This window comes from Stegodyphus dumicola, chromosome 5 (genome assembly GCF_044657685.1).
Source record: "Stegodyphus dumicola isolate Sdum_Otavi_A_Nest chromosome 5, ASM4465768v1".
In the NCBI taxonomy this organism is placed as follows: domain Eukaryota; kingdom Metazoa; phylum Arthropoda; class Arachnida; order Araneae; family Eresidae; genus Stegodyphus; species Stegodyphus dumicola.
Genome location: NC_140772.1, coordinates 129,555,965 through 129,576,076, shown reverse-complemented (window position 1 = coordinate 129,576,076; position 20,112 = coordinate 129,555,965). Strand labels below are relative to the sequence as shown.

Sequence of the window (20,112 nt, the reverse complement as noted above, 5' to 3'; positions counted from 1 at the left end):
CTGAGCCCTGTAAAGTAATTGCTACTACTTGTTAATATCTTCGAATTTTTACTTTATTTCTTTTTATTTGAGTTGTCGCCCGAGTGAGGCGTAGTTTGTTAGGGTCAAGTCGATGCATTGTGAATTTTAAAGAGTGTAATAAAGGGAACTTTTTAACCCTTATCTTGTGTAGTTCCTTCACTTACTTAGTACACGTACAGTTGTCACTTAGAAGATAGACAAGTGGATCTTACACATTAATAAATATATACGCTATAACAAAAACATTTTTCATTCCTGCAGACTATAAAGAAAATTCTACTGTCATGTATTGCTCCAGAAGTTTCCATTAAGCGTCAGTATCTGTTAAGTTCATGCTTTTATCCTGATTTTAATCCAATAAACCTGGTGTGTATTTTGCTTTAGAAAAGAAACATGAGCCGTTTAAAAAAAACTGGACATATTAAAAACTGCATTAAATATGCATGATCTTGCAGAATGCTTAATTTTCTTATTTAAAAAAGAAAAGAAAAAAAAAACTGTTGGTTATTCTGAGGTATTTGCAGAGTGTGTAATGATAGGCATTTTGACTATTAACTGATGATGCAATGATATGCAAAGAAAAAAAACTTAGTAAAGTGTGCAACTACAATTCCCATCTTCATTCATATTATCATTCTACGCAGCACAGAGCTCGCAGTTTCTTGACACACAGATGACACCTTGAATCATGATATATGTACTCTAAACAAGATTTTGTATTTTGATTATATACTACTGGGTTAGTTCTTGCCATTTTGAGTTGGCTTTAAGAGCTTTTGGTTATATTCAACGTATGTTATTTTAGTAGAAAATTGGGAAATTAGGCTGACTTCTTTAATAAAGAACTCGAATCAAGTTCCTTAATCAAGAACGAACTCGAATATCATATGTAATGTTTGTATTCTTAAATAGTTTGGAGTCAATACCCGAGTAATATATGCATTGTTGGTACTCTTAAATAGTTTGCAGTCAATACTCGACTAATGTATGCATTGTTTGTAAAAGGGAAGATTCTCTGTTTCGAGAATAAGGCATTCTGAATTAAATCCAGTCCAATCCAAACACAGAATGAGAGTAAAGCTACATGCTCTCAGTAATTTACAAATTTTTGGTTCTATATATACATTTGGTAAGTATTGCTGTAAATTTATTTAAATATTTGTGTTTGTTTGTATTTTGGATTTTATGAATTCTTACAGTGTTACGCATTTTTTATATGTTTATTTGGTGCATTTTATGCAATAAATTTAGTGTGTACATTTGTTTAATGGAAATTATATCAACTTACTGTGTTTCTAAGCATTTATTCCGTGTGTTGTATTATATTACCTGTAATTCTGAATTAATTGATGCTTGAATTGTGAGGATAGGTCAATTAGAACGTGAGATACGGATAAAAACTCTTTTGAAGCGCTTTTAAATTCTTGCGGTCGAATTTTCTCAAGAAGTGCTGGTTCAAGTTTCAAGAAGTCTTGGTTAATCCTATAGCTGATAGTTCGGTTCCAAGTCGTGTGAATGTGAACTTCCATTTGTAGATAATTGATTTACACTTCGAGACTTCCATTTGTAGATAATTGTTTTGTAAATGGTTTTAGTGGTATGCGATAGTGATCGCACGTAATGAAGAATTTGCTTTATCTCAGCTGTTCTTCTTGAGCTATTTATAACTATTCACTTGCTGTGCGAGTTTTTAGATTTTAATAAAGTATCAACTCTTGGAACTCTGATTTATTAAGTGTCAACTCTAGTTTCGGAGCTGTGCAAGAAATAATGTTGGAACTGTGGATAAGCTTGAATGCTTATTACGAGTAGGATGAAACAACGTTTGAAAGCCATTGTGAAAATGATTGTTGTCAGTCGTTAAGAAGCAGCAGCTAATTAGAAAAAGTGAAGAAAAGCACTGTATTGGCTCTCTTGGAAATAAAGGACTCTACTAAAGCGAATTCCGAAATGATTTGCGTATGATTTCAGATGTAAAAGAATACACTGCCGCTCTTGAAGCGAAATTTGTGGAGGCTGGGACAAGAAAGAGCCGTTATGGAATACTTTGAAAAAGAGACAGAAAATGCAAAATCATCCGTTGATCAAGAAATCTTTACAATTAATTAAAGACTCGAAAATGAGATTAGAGATGAAATATCTGAAACCGTCTTGATTTATGAACTATGTCTCAGCTGAGCCTTCGAAATTTTCTCTGTGGCTATATACCTGTCGTTCTCATCACTTTCATTGTAGTTTGCGTGTCTTTATATTCGGTACTAACAGTTTCAAGTCTTTGATATTACCCCGGTACATCGGTTTTTGACAAAAGACTCCTTCATTTTGGTTTTCTGCTAATTATTCAGCAATACATTTCTTGAGCAAATAGCTTGCATTATCCAAAGTTTTTCGAATGACTGCGGCCTGAAATTTCTTTTTGGTTATTTTCTTCTTTTCTAATTCCGTCCTGCCTCTCTTCGTCTTTTCCTTTAATTCTATCCTGTTCCTTTTTATCCTCTTAAGCCTCACTGAACGCATATTATTAAAGAGATTTTTTACAAGTTCCGCCTTGCCGACTTTGTTACTCATAATCAGCTATCTTAGACCCATTATCATGTAGAGTTCCTCACTTTGTAAATGCTAATTTACAGTTGAACGGGAAGAATCTTAAGAACTGATGAGGGAATAATCGCTTAAGTTTGTGTGACAAGAAACAACAAGATGGAAGGGTAAATAACCCTTTATTATTCAAATAAGATTTAACAGAACTCCTTCTTGGAGTGTACAATAAAAGCCGACACTTGGCTTTAACTTAAGAGACTAAGAAGTAAACTAAGACTAATCTAAACTAAAAAAAAAAAAAAAAAAAAAGAGAGAGAGATATAGCCGAAGCTATCAAGATTCTAACCGAGTTGGCCCCTTAACACTAATTGACTGCGAAGCTATGAAAGGGCCTGAGTACGGTCGAGCGTAATAACAGCTTTGAGAGAGAGTAGCCAAAAAGGCGGACGCGCGCTAATCAGAAACTCTGATTCTCTCTAACTCAGCAAGTAGAACTACGCGGTTAAATACCGCTCCTCCTCAGTATATATTCAGATGTGATTCTAAAACTACATTCTGACCGGCAGTAGTAAGTTGAAGTTAGGAATTTGACAGGAAAGAAGTTTAACTGTTAATAAAATTAACATAATCCTTACAATCATTAAGTTCAGATCCGACCTTTTCCCCTAACTCTTCAGCCAAGATCTTCTTTACTAGCTTTTGCTAAGAATATCATGATATACCTCTATAGTATAATCAAAATTAAAAGAGGCATATTTTTAAACAATGGCAAATTTCAACTACTAGAAGCAAAATGTACTCTTCAATTTTCCCCGACAAATTCAACCGATTAAAAAGAGAAATTCAAAACAATTTACACTGTAACACATGCATTACGCATTCAGGTATAATTGGTCAACTTGAGGACTTATGATAATACAACACACTTTTTATTCAGACCATCGAAATTTTCTATCTATATTAAAGTATGCATTCAAAGGCAGTTTAAAAATAAATGCTCTTAGCTAAATGTCAATATAATAACAGTTTAAAAACAAGATAATAAGACTTTCTAATCTTTTCATTCAACACACTCATAATAAATTATGAATTCTTATAATTTCTTACCCAAAATAATGGTTTAAATTTCCTAACAGAAAATTCTAATATTTAAAACGACTTAGAAGTGACATGTCAAAATAACAGCTAAAATTCCAAACATTCGGAGTTATGGTGATTCTTTTTTTTTTACACATTCATTTGCATGAAAGTAACTGTTGCAGACTAACATAGACACTTCAGATATTAGGCGATCTCTTTACACAAATTCAGATTCCTAAAATGAAGGATTTCTTATTCGAAACGCCAAATCAAATGCAACATACACCGAAGAGTCATTACATTATGGCGACCCTCCATCTATAACAATGGGCTCGCCCAGGAACAAAACCACGCCACATGCGCTGCTGATGTAGTATATAAAGCGGCTATGCACCGCAACTGACCCAACAGTGTTTCAGATGAACTATTCGTATTGTAACGTCAGAACATCCGGGTTGGATGAAAGAAAAGACAGGTTGTCTTTTATAATATTTATTTTAAAAACTTAATAAGAAATTCTTGAATAAATATTAAACTAATTGAATCATTTTAGCCATAATTCATACAAAGGCCGCTGACACGGCGACGACGCTGGGATGCGTCTGCTTTCACTTGTTTTCAGCATCAAAAGCGCTTACACAAAGCCCTCTCTTCGTTTTTGTTATAACCTGGAAAATAAACTTAATTAGTCCCTTATGTCCGGAAACCACACCAGGGGGTTTCCGCTGCAGCTTTCTTCCAAAGGTCTGCTGTCCATTCTGTCTCTGACAAACAGATATCTTTCATTAAGCACCTGTAAGTCCGAGGGGTGCATATGTCTGAACGTCACAGTATTTTTACGAACATTTTAAGGGTTATTCTCCGATTTCGGACATAACAAGCAATTTTAAGACTGTTTATTCCTTTATTGTGATTTTTGACATACTGAATTTTACATGCCACCACATAGCCAGGCAGTCTTCGGCCCCTAGTAGCCTGAAAAGTAACAGCCATTTCTTTGCTGTTCTTAAAAGAACATTTCTTCACCATGTAAATAGTGTACATAGCAATTTTTGAATATTTCATGTAATTATTTTGAATTATGTGCATATATCTTTTCAATTAGTGCAGTAGCTGGCAAGCCACGTTCCTTCATGACATTAGATTCGCTGCTTTAGGGCACGTGACCAGCTAAATTGTGCTTGATCACAGCCCTTTCTACAGCTCCTTTCAGTCTTGGCATTTTCTCGCAGGAAGCAATAGGCTTCAAAATTTTTTCCACCTCAGCTTATACCTCATCTGGAGAATACTATTTATGAACTTTCTCAGACGTCAGGCCCAATTCGGAATTCACTCAGGAATCTGGAAAGAGCAGGGATAGGAATTCCCTGCTGCATGCGAGAATAATAACAATAGTATCAAAGTATGTTTTCAAACATTGCTTACCTTGTACGACTATTCAAAGAAATTGTTCCTTTATTCAAGACTGCCAAGTATTTGGGTGTAACTTTTAATTCTAAATTAAAATGGAATGATCATATTAACAAGATTAGAAACAAAGCAAATAAGGTTATCAATAGTCTAATTCTCACTGTTGGAAAGCATTCAAGTATGGATCTTAGGAAAAAAACGCCTTGTTTGTATTTCATTATCAGACCAGTTTTAGTTTATGCTTCACTTGTATGGACCTCTGCTATAAAAAATATACAGGCCTGACTTCATTATAAAAGCTGTTTGCTGGACATCCTCGGGTTTTACTACAGTTGGCAAATATCCTGGCGTCAGGTCTAGCGTAGTCATATATTCAGTAGCTTGAATTTTTCGTATTATCTCATCAGTTATCGGCAGGGGATACGTAGGATATTTAGTTATACTATTTAATTTACGGTAATCAACGGTGAGTCTCCACAAATTCGGATCTGAGGGTGGGAGGCCATTTTTCTTTCTACATAAAACTACTGGGCTTGCTTAGAGGCTACTACTCGGGATAATTATTTTATTTGCCAGCTTTCATCCTTCACCTGGTCGCACCTATAAGGATTACATGGAGCTGGGTCTCTTACTTCCAGGAAATCCTGAATTGACGGAAGTAGACGCGGCAAAATTACTTCAATTAGTTCATTATCCGGCCTCTTTCTATACAATAGATTGACTATTTCTATCTCAAAATGAAGCCAGTTAAATCTAAATTCATCTGATATTTTCTGAAGAGCTCTGCTTCCAGCTTCGCTCGGGGCTTTACTACGGGAAACGCTTTTATAATAGCGCGGTTTTAAGATTTTCCCATATGTAGGTTTCGGAACCTGGATCCCCCAACAGGAAATTTCCAGTGCCCTTAAACCAACTCAGGACCTGGCCTTTTAGGTTAGCCGTAGCAATTGTAACTTTCTGCAGCTGGTTTACGGGATGTAAAGGGAAATGCAGGTCCAGCTGCTCTAGGAAGGTCATCACAGAACTTTTGCCATCAAAAGTTGCGTTTGGCTTCATAGTTGCTCGCATGGTTTCTACGATGAAACCAAATCCCTCCATAGGATTTGCTAGTGGCTCAGGAATTTGAAAGTTCCGACGGGTCAGCGTAATTCCTTTATCTAACAACATGGTTCATTACAATACTTCGGGCGCCAATGTAGTGTTCCTGCATTTTATTCTAGTAAACTAAGTGTTGAGGAACCTAGTGAACTAGTAAGGGAATAATCGCTTAAGTCCAAGAACAGAAACGTAAACTCGGAGAGTTAATTACCCTTTGTTTGCTCCAAATAAAATGTACAGTCGGCTCCTTTCTCAGGGTATATAACAAAGCCTTCTCTCGGGCTTAACTTAAAATCTAAAGAAATAAGAACTATTTCCTAAATAAGGAGATTTAGCCGAAGTTAACAAAAATTGTAACTTAGTTGGCCCGTAATATTAAAACTAGTCAGCGAAGCTATCAAAAGGCACGTAATACGGCCGAGCGTAGTAACAGTTAGAGAGACGTAGCCAAAAGGCAAATGCGCGCTATTCAGAGATCCTAACTCTCTCTCTCGAAGTCAGAGGAACTTAAATACTTTCATTCTACTTCTCATTTGCATTTAATGCGATTTTAAAACCTCATTCTGGTAAGGAATTGTAAGCTGAAGTTAGAAGGGATAGGGAAGGTTCATAAACTTAAAATAACTATTAAAAATTAGAATATATCTTACAAGGTAATTTATCAGACTTCGATAAAGGTCAAATCATTATGGCTCAGCAACTGGGAACATCAATATCAGAAACGGCGCTTTTAGCAGGCTGTTGACGTACAGTTGTTATGAGCACATATCGAAAGAGGTGTATGGATGGTGAAACGACTAGTCGGCGGCCAGTAGTGTGTCGTCGACGGCGCATTGATTTCAGTGGAGAGCGGAGATATCTACGCACTGTTCTCCGTGACCGAAGAGTTACAAAGCCAAAATCATCGCCATCTACAACAGTGGCGACCCAGACAATGTTTCTCAACACACCGCGCAACGTACATTACTGCGTATGGGGCTACGCAGCCGGATGTCGAACCATGTTCCTGCACTGACGGCCCGTCATCGGCAGCTGATTCTGCAATGTGCCAAGAAACATCGGAATTGGACATTAAAAGAATAGAAGAAAGTTGCATGGTCCAACAAATTACGTTTTCCGGTCCATCACACCGACGGGCATGTGGTAATACGCTAATTTCCAAACGAAACCGTATCTCCCAGATGCACAGTTAGAAGGCGACAGGCTGGTGGCATTAGTATTATGGTGTGGCCAATGTTTTCAGGGAGCACATTAGGACTCATGATCCCCACAGAACAATTACTGACGTCTGTGCGCTACGCGAACATCATTGTAGACCAAGTTCACTCATACATGACGACAGTATTTCAGATGGAGGATGGTGTTTACCAACAAGATAATGCACCATGTCATAAGGGTCGAATCATCAGGGAGTAGTTCAAGGAACATTCCAGTGACTTTCAAGTCATATCTTGGCCTCTAAACTCACCTGACATTAATCCAATAGAGCATTTATGGTCCCACCTGAAAAACCAAATTCGCTCTGCCACGCTATTCCCTCACAATATGCGGGAATTGCAGGACCAGTTGGTGAGCCCTTAATACCAGATACCTCAGATTACCTATGAGCACATTGTGGAGTCAATACCACGTCAGATGCTGGCAGTTTTGAGAGCTAAAGGTTGTCTTACATGTTATTAACAGGGTGGTCATTATGTAATGGCCAATCGGTGTATTTCCTTCAACTTTAGATTAAGGCAATAATGTTGACTAAAAACAGTTATTTGAATATGTATAAATTAAATTCCGAAAATCACTTAAAATAATTTAATTCACTCTATAAAAGACCAAGGTACTTACCCGCCTGGCCCTCGAGGGGCTGACCGATAAAGTTGCTGAACACTGGTAGTTCGGTCCGGTGTTCGAATCCTTGCGAACAGGCTAGCTGCATGCACGTTTCCATGATTCTCCCTCCCCATGTATAACATGTATACGAGGCAGTTTCCCCTAGAGAGTCCACGAAGGTATCCCTCCCTTCAGACAGATAGCCTCATGTGCTTTGCCGTAATCAAGTAAACCAAGCCAAGCCAAACTTACCCGCTGGAAAGTCCACGAAGGCATCCCTCTCCTCAAGCAGATAGCCCTCACGTGCTTTGCCATAATCAATTAAACCAATCTAAGCCAAACTTACCCGCTTGGATTGGTAGACGTGACATGATGGTTAATGCTCGGAATATGAAGATGATATCGTTACTCACAACCTAAGATTTTTATGGACGTGGTAGCACTTATAGCACTTAATAAATAGCTCTGTTGAAATTATTTCTTTTTCCCTCCGATGGATTCAGTTTTTCTTTTATTTTTTATCGTCTGTCGCCGACTAGGTCACGTGACTGGCGGCAGAGAAGGAATGTAATACTCTGTTAGTTAGCTTGACGCCTTGAAATGATCTGTTCTTGGCCGCATAGCGGTAATTGTTCTTGATAAACGAATATTGGCCCTATGATGGGAAAATTTATGATATATGTATGATTGTGCTTTCAATAATGTAAATAATGTACATAAGCTCTTCATTAAATGTTTTGTTTTTATATAAAAAAATAGAATCGTGAATTCGTGAGCATAAACGTGACAATTTTTATACATGTAATTTTTGGTGCCGAAATTCTCGGACCTTTAGATACTTTAAAATCGAAACTGAATATAGTTGAATATAGTTCTATGCTGGAATAATAGAAGGATACCTGAAAATATCAGGTAAGCCATTTTCTTTCAATCGTGAAAAATAATGATTGAGTTAAATAAAAGTATTGAATATTTATGTTGATTTATTGAAATATTACTTGAAAGAATAATACTTCATTGATGCTTGAAAAAAATACTTGGTCTTATTCGAAGGAAATTTGTGGACTATAAGTATATTGTTTTTAAAGGAAGTGCTTAAAATATTGAAATACTGTACTTTAAATTTTGTTACAATTATTTGTTGAATTTTATAAGGTTATATTCCATTACTTGAAATATGGAAAATATAGACAAATTAAAGTCGAAAAGAGCTGCTATCAGATCTGCAATCACTAAACAAATAAATAAAGCAGAAGATTTGCTGGTAGCAGAGATTGAAAGAACTGACACAGATTCCTTGTTAGAGTGCCAGGATATTTTGTCAGAAAAAGAAAATTCTTTAAATGAAATTGATAAAGAGATAGATAAATTGATTGAAGATAAAGCTGAATATGAAAAAGAATTAAAATCGGTTGAAGAATACTCTCATAAAATTTTGAGTATGAAATCCAAAATTAAGAATAGGTTAAGAAAATGTAAAGCAGATACCGAAGTTAACGTAGTTCAAAATGTACCTGTAACTCCTGTAATCGAAAGTAAATTTGTCGCGGCAGTTAAGTTGCCGAAATTAAATATTGAAAAATTCTCTGGTGATCCCAGCACTTATTTAAAATTTATTAACTGTTTCAAGAATGCTGTGGATAACAATGACTCTTTGTCAAAAATAAGTAAATTTCAATACCTGAAATCTCTTTTGACAGGTACTGCATATAATGTTGTATCAGGGTTTGATCTCACTGATGAAAATTATGATGAATGCCTAAAATTGTTAAACGAAAGATATGGTAGGCGTGATACAATCATAAACTGTCATATAAATAAAATTTTGAACTTAGAGCCAGTAAAATCATCAAATAATATAAGGGGACTTAGAAATCTGTATGATAAATGTGAAATACATATCAGAAATCTCAAGTCAATGGGGGTAACAACAGGTTCATACGGGCATCTACTTTTGCCTATACTGTTAAAATTGTTACCAGAAAACATGGTTCTAGAATTTCATAAGAAAAATTATACAGAAAATGAGTATAAGGTCAATGACCTATTGGAATTTATAAGAGAAGATTTACGTGCCCGTGAGGCCACAATATTAGTAAATAATTCTTCTAGTAATAAAATACATGACACTTACACTAATTTTAATTCCAAACAAAAATATAATCAGAACTTTTCTTCTAAGAAAAGTGTTCCTTCGGCTGCTGCCTTGAACACTTCTATAAAAATATTTTGTGTATTTTGTGACTCTTCGGATCATACAAGCTTGGGTTGCAAAAGGTATACAGACCAAGAGAAACGTTTTAAATTGAAGAAGGGAGGACGCTGTTACAAGTGTTTCTTAAAATCACACCTGTCTTCTAACTGTAAAAGTAAATTAACCCCATGTTCGAAATGTGGTAATGAATTTCACAATGAGCTGTTCTGTAATAAATCAGAAAAACATGAAAGTCCTGAAAATATTAACGCAGATAAATCCACAACCTTAGTATCCCGTTTCTGAACAGAAAAATAAAACTATTTCTACATTACTCCAAACTTGTATTGTATGTGTCTCTGGTGGTGAAAACAAAATCCATGCAAGGGTTTTGTGTGATAGTGGTTCAGAAAAATGCTTTATAAAAGAAAATTTAGTAAGAAAACTGAATTTAAAGCCTATTAGAAAAGAAAATTTATTAGTATATTCATTTGGCGGACGAAAACCACATGTATCATCATTTGCCGTAGTTTCTCTTGAATTACAAAATGTTTCGCAAACAAACAATTCCATAAATATTGAAGCCTTGGTAGTTGAAAAAATAACTGGCGCTACAGTCAAAATTCCAGACAAAGGTTTGATTCAACGCTTGAAAATGAGAGGATTTAATCCTGCTGATACAGGGCATGAACGGGAAATAACTATTTTACTAGGGTCAGACTTTTTATGGCAAATTCAATTAGGTATTGTGGGAAAAATAGGGAAGCATTTATACATTGCAGAAACTATTTTCGGACATACTATTCAGGGGCAGATCGAATCAAAAGATAGAAGAATAAATTGTTGTAGTGTATCAGTTGAGAGTGAAAATGATGAACTGAAGAAATTTTGGGATTTAGAAGTCATGGGTATTGTTGAGAATAACGAAACGAATTCTAGTGATTTAGAAATCATAAATGACTTTCAAAACAATTTGAAATTTAAAAATGGTCGTTATGAGGCAAAGTTACTATGGAGCAAATCTCGCGATTTATTGAGAAATAATCTTGAAGTGGCTAAAAGAAGATTTGCTAGTCTAGAAAATAAATTTAAGTGTAATGAAATGTTATTTGAAGAATACAACAATATTCTCAGGGAACAAGAACATTTAGGAATTGTAGAAGTATGCCCTGAAAACAGCTCGACACTTAATTCTTATTATATGCCTCACCATCCTGTAATTAGAGACGACAAAACAACAACAAAGGTACGCATCGTTTACGATGCTTCTTCAAAATCAAATGATGCTCTTTCTCTCATTGATTGTCTTCACCCAGGGCCAAATCTAAATCCAAATGTTTTGGACGTTATTTTGAAATTCCGCGAAAATAGGATCGCCTTTTCGGCAGATATCGAAAAGGCATTCCTTTAAATATCAATCGCAGAAGAAGACAGAGATTATCTGAGATTTCTTTATTTTAAAAACCTTGATAGAAAAGAGAGTGTAATTTCTTACAAAATGACAAGAGCAACCTTTGGTGTAACTTGTAGTCCTTTCATCCTTGCTTGCACAATAAAACATCACATTGATAAGTACAAGAATTCTAACTTTAAGACTTTTGAAATGCTTAACTCAAATCTTTACGTGGATGACCTATTTTCTGGAGCGACAACTGTTGAAGAAGCGCTTAATCTATCAAATGAATCTGTTAAAATTCTTGATGAAGGAGGTCTAAATCTAAGAAAATTCGAAACCAATTCCCTAGAGCTTAAGCAGAAATGGCTTGAGGAAAAGTTAATCCCTCTCAATAGTGACACTCCATGTACATCCTTAAAAGTACTAGGTTTAATATGGAACAATGATAAAGATGTCTTAGGACTAGAATTAACACCCTTACTGTCCTCTATAAACACTGAATGTACCAAACGTAATGTATTAAAAATAGCAGCCAAAATTTTTGACCCATCTGGATTTATCGCACCCTTTGTAATTCGAATTAAATGTTTATTGCAACAGCTATGGCTTCAAGGGGTACCTTGGGATGAGATCTTTTCTGGAGAACTCGAAAATGACTGGAAAATATGGCTCTCTGAAATAAAAGAACTTAAAATGTTGAAAATTCCCAGATATTATTTTCATGTACCAAATTTAGACAGGGACACTGTTCAGTTACACATTTTTAGTGATGCTAATCCAAATGCGTATGTATGGCTCAGTCGCATACTTGAGATACAGAACTGATGAAGATAAATTTGAAACTACATTTGTTTTGGCAAAATCACGTGTTGCACCATTAAAGAAATTAACGCTTCCCCGCCTTGAATTGATGGGAGCACTGGTGGGGGCTAGGGTTGCCAACTACCTGAAAAATATTCTACATATTTCAAATGTCATTTTATGGTCAGATTCGGAAATAGTTCTACATTGGATTAAAGGTACAGCTAAAAGATGGAAACCTTTCATTGCTAATAGAATTTCAGAAATACATGAAATTTCAGATCCTTGTTCATGGAGACATTGCGAAGGAAAACTCAACCCTGCAGATCTAATAACAAAGGGTTGTTCTGCAAAAGAACTGATAAATTCTTCGAAATGGTGGCATGGCCCTGCATTTCTTTCGTTACCTGAAAGTCAATGGCCAAAACCCAAACAATCGACGTCAAAATTACATGATGTATCATAAGAATCTCGAAAATCGGAAGCTATCCTAGCGTGTTTGATCAAAGCAGACAAAACTGAAAATGTTCCACTCATGAATTTGACAAAATTTAGTTCCTTGAAAAAACTTTATCGTGTGACTGCTTGGATTTTCAGATTTATATCAAATTTAAAAGTAAAAAGGAAAAATAGAAATTTTGCGGAAATTTCAGCAGAAGAAATGAGTAAATCTGAAACCTTTTGGTTAAAACAAGCTCAAGAAGATAGTTTTCCTGAAGTTATAGAGTCTCTAAGAGAAAACAAGCATATTCCAAAAGATTCAAAATTGTTCGAATTAAATCCCATATTATCAGATGAAGGTCTACTTTTGGTACGAGGTCGGTTACAAAAGTCAAACCTACTATTTAACAACAAACATCCAATAGTAATCTCTTCAAAACATAAATTAAGTGAATTAGTAGTACGAGACGCTCATGAAAAGGTTTATCATGCGGGTGTATCGGATACTCTAGTGCATATACGTGAAAAATTCTGGCTCTTAAACAATACGTCAAATCAATCCTGAGTAAATGCTTAATATGCAAAAAATATAATGTACGTCCTGGACAACAAATCACTGCACCTCTTCCAGCGGATAGAGTTAATGAATCTCCACCTTTCGCAATTTGTGGACTCGATTTTGCAGGTCCTTTGTATGTAAAAGAAAATGACAACAAATACTACATTTTATTGTTTACTTGCGCTACTACAAGAGCTATTCACCTTGAGCTCGTAAAAGGCATGAGCACTGAAGAATTTTTACTTGCGTTCCGCAGGTTCGTATCCCGAAGAGTTTTGTGTTCCACTGTGTACTCGGACAATGCTAGAACATTTAAAAGAGCCGAACTTGAATTAAAGCAAATGTGGAAAGTGATTAACCACCCTGAAGTTAAAAAATTTTATGCTTCGCATGGAATCACATGGAAATACATTGTGGAACATGCTGCCTGGTGGGGCGGTTTTTATGAACGTTTAGTTCGCAGTGTAAAAACTAGTTTAAGAAAGAACATTGGGAAATCATCTTTGACTTAAAGTGAATTAGAAACGCTTTTGCATGAAATAGAAGCGATGATAAACTCGCGTCCATTAACATACGTCTTTTCTGATCTTGAAGAGCCCTCCGCACTTACTCCAGCCCACCTGTTGATTGGTAAACGACTCTTGAGTTTGCCAGCTGTAAGGAGGAATGACTTGAATTTACCAGGTTCCAGAGAAGTAATGTTAAAACGTTTCCGTACACGAGAAAATCTAATAAATCACTTTTGGAACAGATGGAAAAAAGAATATCTCCTGTGCTTGAGATCTGCTCATTATACCGGTCAGAAGAAACCATCTACATTCAACGTAAATGATATAGTACTTGTTCATGATGAAAATTTACCTAGAAGTTGGTGGAAATTAGGAAGAATAACCAAAACCTTTATTGGTAGAGATGGAATGATCAGATCGTGTGAAGTGAAAACTGGTAATTCGGTAATCAAACGTCCAGTGCAGCTATTGTACAATTTAGAAATTGATGATATCAGTAATTGCAATAATCAGTGACTGGTTAAAAAAAATTTGGACTGAATGACTGATAAACTGATGATAGAAAAAAAAATGTTCTTTTTCATAATGTTTTCATTTATTCATTATTATTTTCCTTGGTTTAATGATTTGTGGTGATCTTGAGAAATGTTAATTTAAATGTTTTGTTTTTTCTATAGTTTCAGAAAAAATTTTCTTGATGTTAAGAAATTATTGATATAATGTGACCTGTATATGTAAGTAATTTTTATTTGTCTCTTATTGTTATAGTAATATTGTAATAGTTAAATTTATGATGAACCTATTGTTCATCGGGGGGGGGGGGGAGTTTGTTGAAATTATTTCTTTTTCCCTCCGATGGATTCAGTTTTTCTTTTATTTTTTACCGTCTGTCGCCGACTAGGTCACGTGACTGGCGGCAGAGAAGGAATGTAATACTCTGTTAGTTAGCTTGAGGGCGACGCCTTGAAATGATGTGTTCTTGGCCGCATAGCGGTAATTGTTCTTGATAAACGAATATTGGCCCTATGATGGGAAAATTTATAATATATGTATGATTGTGCTTTCAATAATGTAAATAATGTACATAAGCTCTTCATTAAATGTTTTGTTTTTATATAAAAAAAAAATAGAATCGTGAATTCGTGAGCATAAACGTGACAATTTTTATAAGCTCTTTATAGCGGTTAATCTTCACAATACATTTTATACACCACATCACATCATTTTTCGTCACTGATGGTAATGCAAAATTAAAGATGATGTTAATTTGGGGGGGGGCACTTCTTAGATTAAATTTTTATACTTCTCTACACTGAAATATTTACGAACACGGAACGGTTCCACAAATTAAAGATGCTGACTCGAATTATGGAGCCTGATGATCCGAATTCTCTGCGGAGTAAAACAAGAGAGTTCTCGTTTGATGACCAAACTAAAACTGCTTCCGTGGAAAACAATCATACAGCTGCCAGTTACAATACATTAAACGAACGTTGTTGAACTCCCGGAATGTAAGACTTTGAGACAGGCTGTCTTTTTAGATTTATTTACAAGGTAACAATTGGGTTGTAGGCTATAGCAAGGTTTGAATTAGTATACAAAAACGACAATACTGCATTATTTTTCACAAGGAAAAGACAGAGCTTCTCGGACGCAAGATACTCTTAACTTCAATGGCATCTTCCAGATAACTCTCTCTCTCTTTCTTGTTTTGTAACAAAATAAGAAACGGATACACTCAGAAGGGGTGAGACGCCAAAGTCATCCTTCAAATACTCTTACTGGCCCGTCCTTGAGCTAACCGGAAGGATTGGGGTTTTTCCCACAAGCATAGGAAATTCGTCGATCCCGAGCACTCATTATTCGTCACAGCATAGTCAGTTACAGTTTCACAGGGATCAGGCAAAAATGTCGCAACATAATCGCCAAGCTCAGTGACTTTTGGCGATTTCTCCCGACAAAAATTAGTTGCCAAAACCACAGCCAACTTGGCGTGCCATTTATCTCAGTGATAAATTTCGCCCTGTACACCTATTTTTCAAGCGATGCTTTTTATTCTGAAGCCTTTCATACAAGAGATACTGCAGTTTATATACAATTTCACCCAAATTATTTACGTGTATACGAAAGTTGTAACAATAGTATTTACTTAGAATCGTTCTGTCATTTTGCGTTGCCTCTGAATAATTAATTTGCCTTATTTGCTCTCCTATCTTGATGTCAAACACAGTCAGTACAAGAACAAAAGCTACGTGGACTAAAAAGTCACGATAAAATAATATATTTATATGGCCACATTATTAGAAAGCATTTAGTCTGCCAAAAAATAATTACTGGTATTTTTGAAATTGTGGAATGAAATATGAATATTTTCAAGAAAAAGTAACTGAATAGAAAAGGAAACTTAAGGATGAAACTCTGATTTCTAAATTTTTATTTAAAACTGTAAAGATGTGCGTGTTAATCTTCTGGCGACAAAAATAGTCCGTTTTCTATATATTTAGAGCCTAAAACTTGTACAAACCTGTGGCGTAACTAAAACTCGTATATCCTTGTTATGCTACTGATTGCTAACGAACAAAAAAAAAATTCTGGGCTCTTAGTGTATGCTGATTTACAGCTGTCAATGTAAGAAAGTAAAAAGAGAAACTATATTTCGAATAACGATGGTATCTGTCAAAGCTGGATTTATTATTGAGCAGTATCAAGACTTGCTTATAGGGCACCAAGGCGAAAAGAAACAATGAAACGTTTTTACTAGACAAATTGAAAAGTCAGAATTTATCTATTCTTCCTTTTTATCATTGAAGTTTAAGAAGACTGAGAGTTGAGGCCTCCTTGGTCTTGATCAAATTTTGCTTTTGAGAGATCAGTTTGTAGAGGCATTATATTTCTTCGAGACAAAAAACACTAAAATCAATTATGTGGTATTCAAACCATGAATCTTCCAGTGCTAGATGGACATGCTACCAGTATCTCACTGACCTTTGAATAGACGGCAAATAAATTAAATCTGTATGGAAAAGAAATATGCCATGTTTCAGAAATTATATGCCAGGTGGGTACCAAAGAGCCTTACACCCGAAAAGCAAACAAAATGCATGGAAGCAGTACTAACTTTCTACAGCGATACCACGATGAAGGTAACGAGTACCTCAACAGGATGGTTACAGGTGATGAAAAGTGGGTTGCTCACTTTACCCACAAACCACACAACACAGGCTTCGTACACATTTTTGCACACGGAAATTGAGTACTTTTAAGGACTTTTAAGGACCAATAATGAAAACCATTAAGGACCTATGAGCAAATGGGAACTGAATAAATTCAATTAAAAATATTATCTCTGCCTGAATTTCACTTTTGTAATGCCATCCTAAAAATAAAATATAGATCCGTAAGTAGGATGCATTATTATTAAACATATCTTAATTAACTTTATTATTAATAAGTTTGAGAATAAAATAAACTTTATGAAATTTATCAAGTAACATTAAATATTACTTCACTTATTGGGCATATTTGAAATAAGATAAGTGACACTTTATTTACGTTTTACTAACAGTTAGATTTTTGTTGATTTTGTTTTAATTCAATGTCTCATTTTGTTACATACTCAGTCTAGAGGTTTAGTAAATAGTAAACAGATTCTTATGTCAAGTGGCATAGGTTAAAATGAGAAGCAAAATCATAATCAGCATGATTCATAACAAAAAGATTGGCTGTTGTCACTGTTGCCTAGAGAGAGACCTACTGATCAGAACAAACCTGAAATGCCTGATGTAGGCACGATTGGGCAAGTTCTTAAAGTTAGCTGGGCTTCGTCCAACGCAGTTAGTGTCTTAAGCCCCGTCCACACGAGTACGCTCGAAACGTAGCTGACGAACGCGCTTTTACGTTTACGCTTTTACGTAAAAGCGTCCAAACGAGTACGCTTGCGAAGAGTGCGTTTAACCAATAGAATTATTTTGCGCAAAAATCACGTGACGCTGTAATATAGCGTCAACAGAGCTGTATTTTATTACTTCGCTTTTCTTCTGTATGTTTGCGGCAAGTTGTCCGAGTCAGATGATTTTTTTTATAGCTGAAACTTTACTATTATGTGCAATTATTAAGCAGAGGCAAAACCGCAAAAAATGGCAAGAATGGGTCCGAAAGATTTATTTAGAGCGACTTGTTCAAAGAGATTTTTTTTTTTTTTTTTTTTTTTTTTTTTTTTTTTACTGCCTTGTTTGCGAAAGGAATATCTGGAATTATTAAATTCCTACTATTAGCTCACACTCTCCCTATATCTTGTTCAAATTTTCAGTACATAAAATGCTTTTTATTCATCCACTAAAGTTCAAATACAATTTTTTAAACTTGCAGTGAATGACACTTGATGTTAATACAGCTTTTTCACATATTAAAATTTTTTTAATTAAAAAAATTATGTTTGTATTTTTATTTATTTTTGTATTTTTAAACTTTTCTTTGTGGACCTAAGTAGGAATTGACTTAATTTTTTTTTTGGGGGGGGGTATATTACTTGTTTTTTAATTCCTTCAGGATGAGTATCAACCAGTTTGACAGACTTGCAGCTTCTATATCGTATGAAATTAGGATTTATAAAATTGGTTTGGAATACAGTATATAAAGAGAATTAAAGTACTTAATTCTCTTTATATACACCATCCACCATATAATAAAACCAACTTCATATTTTTTTTAACTCGCTCTCCCTTGGTCTTTTGTTTTTCTTTTTATTTATTTTTGAATTTAGAATGAGGTTCAAACTTTGGAAAGTTTATGAGAAATTATGTGCATGATAAAATATGCAATAAAGTAAAAATAAAGAGAGAATTTATAGATGATATATGATAAAGAGATGCAGATATATTTTTACATAAAGATTTCTATTTGCACTGCACATTTTTAAACTAAATTAAAAACAATAATAATAATGAATAAAATAAGAAATGAAAACAATAATAATAGGTAAAATAAGAATATAATGATTCGTGATTAAATATAAGAAACACGTTTCAAAATGAGAAAAGCTAACTGAATTATACCGTCTACGGGTGAGGTTCGAATTTGCCACCTTTCCATTCCTCCGCCAGCAGAGCAGCGCGCTGACCACTCAGCTATCTGTGATAGCAAGGTTTTTGAAAAATAATGTAACAAGTAGAAGTCGTTGCAAAGGTAATTTAATTAAACTTCAATAAATGATTGCTGTATGACACAAGTTGTAACTTTCCTCCAAAATTTCGTAATTGTATTTTATTGAATACTCTTTCACAGTCAACTGCTTTATTTTAGAAGTTATTATATTGCTGAAGTCAGTTTTTGGTGTATTTAATATTGGGATATTTATAGAGCTTTTTATTACACATGATATAGCCAATATTTATAATAATTAAGGAGAATTTTGTAAGGCAGAAACTTTGATTTCGTAGAAACTGTAATTTATTTAGGTTCCTATTACTTACGGTGTTATAAATAGGTGAAGCATATGGATATACTGGTCAGATCATTGCTTTATAAGTATACAGTTTTTCCCTTTAATGAGAATTTTAAATGTATACTAATATGTACGGTTTGAGAAATCTGAAGATGGCGTGAATAATGCTGATTATTTTATTGCTGTATACAGTTATATTTCTAAGCAAAAACTCATCTCTGTGTGACTCTGATGCCATATTGAAACGGGTAAGCAAGAAGGTTTTCTGATTATGACACGTGATAAGAACTCGGTTGGCTATTGGCTATACGCGCGCGTCGCGAGCGAAAAAGCTGAAAAGGAGCGTACAGTAAGACCCCGCTTAACGCTGTTTCGTTTAGCGCTGTTTCGGTTTAACGCTCTTTTATTTCAACCCGGGGATTCCACGAAATCGCTCGCAGCATACGGGAATTCCCCGAAATATTATGCAGCGATAGGTTTCAAATACATATCCGAAAGAGTGTACTTGTATTTCTTGTTTGGTGCGGTATTGTACAGACATATTTTGAAGGGGTAAATGTGGAAGATGTCGAAGAAATAATTCAAGAAGCAGCGGCTAGTCTTTCTAATGATGAGCTCAAGGAATTAACTGAACAAGAAGAAAACAAAAATGTTGACAGCAGTGATTCAGAAGAAGAGCAAAAAGAACTTTCGATGGCGTTTGTAAAAAGGAGTTTGTCTACCATAACTGAAATAATGGATCAATTCATTGAAAATGATCCGAATTTTGACAGGAGCTCAAAAGTAAGGCGTGGT

The 20,112-nt window shown here is 35.0% G+C and overlaps 1 protein-coding gene across 2 annotated transcripts in view; it reads right to left on the bottom strand.

The window, feature by feature from the left end:
* Positions 1–20,112, bottom strand: part of LOC118190852 (dynein axonemal heavy chain 6-like) — a 77,255-nt gene that overhangs the window by 23,506 nt on the left and 33,637 nt on the right. The window lies entirely within an intron of this gene.